The sequence below is a fragment of the Penaeus chinensis genome, chromosome 14 (genome assembly GCF_019202785.1).
Source record: "Penaeus chinensis breed Huanghai No. 1 chromosome 14, ASM1920278v2, whole genome shotgun sequence".
NCBI classification, from domain to species: Eukaryota; Metazoa; Arthropoda; class Malacostraca; order Decapoda; family Penaeidae; genus Penaeus; species Penaeus chinensis.
In genome coordinates this window covers 23,206,816-23,209,315 of record NC_061832.1, presented here as the reverse complement: position 1 = coordinate 23,209,315, position 2,500 = coordinate 23,206,816, and the positions used below count along the sequence as shown (strand labels likewise).

The 2,500-nt window shown below is 17.8% G+C and overlaps 1 protein-coding gene across 1 annotated transcript in view; it reads right to left on the bottom strand.

The window, feature by feature from the left end:
• The window catches only part of LOC125032085 (exostosin-1-like), a 322,812-nt gene that overhangs the window by 318,748 nt on the left and 1,564 nt on the right, over nucleotides 1–2,500 (bottom strand). The gene's annotated exons all lie outside the window — the stretch shown is intronic.

Genomic DNA, 2,500 nt, shown 5'->3' with positions numbered 1-2,500 from the left:
CATTAATAATAATAATAATAATAATAATAATAATAATAATAATAATAATAGTAATAATAGTAATAATAATCATAATAACAATAACAATAACGAAAACAAAAACAATAACAATAACAATAAAAATAACAATAACAATAAAAATAACCATAAAAATAACAATAATAGGAAAAGTAATAGTAAAAGTAAAAGTAATAGTAATAGTAATAATAGTAATAGTAATAGTAATAGTAATAATAACAATAATAACAATAAAAACAATAATAGCAATAACAATAACAATAACAATAATAATAATAATAATAATAATAATAATAATAATAATAATAATAGTAAAAAACTAAAAAAAAAAAAAATAATAATAATAATAATAACCTTACTTATAACAATATTAACAATAGAATTAACCATAATAGTAATGATAGTAATAATAATATTAATAATAATAAAAAAAGAAGAAGAAAAAAAAAAAACGTAATGATAATGATAATAATTATAAAAAATAAAAACAATAATAACAATAATAATAATAACAATAATAAAAATAACAAAAATAATAATAACAACAACAACAACAATAACAATAATGATGATGATGATGATAATGAAAAAAAATTCCAGGGAAAATAATAACAACAACAATAATAGAAAAAATAATAGTAATAATAAAAAATATTATGAATATTAAAGTTAATTATTATAATAATAACATAACTAATAATAATAACAACAACAACAACAATAATAATAATAATAATAATAACAATAATAATAATAATATAGATATATTATATTTATTTTACTATATTATTATGAATATTAAAGATGTTGATGATAATAAAAATATAAATAATAATGATAATGATAATGATAATGATAATAATAATAATAGTAATAATAATACTAACAATAATAATAAGAGGAATAATAAAAATATTAAAAATAATAAAAAGGTAAAAATAATAATATTAATAATAGTAATCATAATGATTATTATAATAATTACTATAAAAATAATCATAACAATAATCATAATCATAGTAATAATCACATTAAAAAAAAATGATAATAATGATGATGATGACAATATAATAATAATAATAATAATAATAATAATAATAATAATAATAATAATAATAATAATAATAATAATAATAATAATAATATTAATAACAACAACAACAACAACAACAACAATAATAATAATGATGATGATGTTGATAATAATATCAGTAACAACAATAATAATAATGATGATGATGTTGATAATAATATCAGTAACAACAATAATAATAATCGTGCTAATAATAATAAATAATGATAATAGTAATAAAAACAATAACAATAGTAATAGTAATAGTAATAATGGTAATGGTAATGGTAATGATAATGATAATAATGATAATAACAATAATAATAGCAATAATGATAATAACAAGAGCAACAACAACAATAATAAAGTAGTAATTATAGTAGTAAAAAATAACAATAATAATAATAATAACAATAGCAACACTACTACTACTACTATTACTACTCATAATAATAATAATAATAATAATAATAATAATAATAATGATAATAATATTATAATTACTAGCAAGGATAATATTAATAATGATGATGATGGTGATAATAACAAGAATAATAATAACAAAAATTATAATTATAATAAAAATAATAACAAAAAAATAACAGCACCAACATCAATAACAATAATATCCATAACAATAATCATTAAAAATAATACTCATAATAGTATCTATATAAATGTTTATTCTAATATCAATAATGATGCTATTATTATTGATGATGATGATGATGATGATGATGATGATGATGATGATGATGATGATGATGATGATGATGATGATGATGATGATGATGATGATGATGATGATGATGATGATGATGAAATAACAAATTCTCATGATGAAACAAATATATCTTTTAAATGCAAAAGTAAGAATGTTACTTTTAATAACTAATACATAATAAACATTATGAATGGCAACAAAAACATAATGACAAAAGTCAATCAAATATACAAATGTCACTTTTCAAAACTACCTATGCACACATTAACATAATGAAAAGATTAAAAGGTAAAAACAGGCCTATTCACCTTGCTCATGATAAATACTAATAGCATTCAATGTTTTTTTTAAATATTTTTTATTGAGAGAATAATAAATACTGCAGCCAGCTAGACATTACATTTTTCCTCATAAGTTTAATCTCAGTGCTTTACCCCCAAAATGAATATTTACAGAATATAGCTCATGAAACCAAATTGAGGTATACATAGTTACTATTGCCAAACTTGTCACTAAATATAGCTATCCAACAAATCCTCCCTCTCGTTTATTCTGATAGGCCTAATTGTACTGGTCATCACCATATGTCAATTGGTATTTACAGGTCTGTTGATGTCTTTTTTTATTTTTTTCTTGCTTTAAAATTCATACCTGAAATTATTTCTCACTGTCCACATTGATGAAAG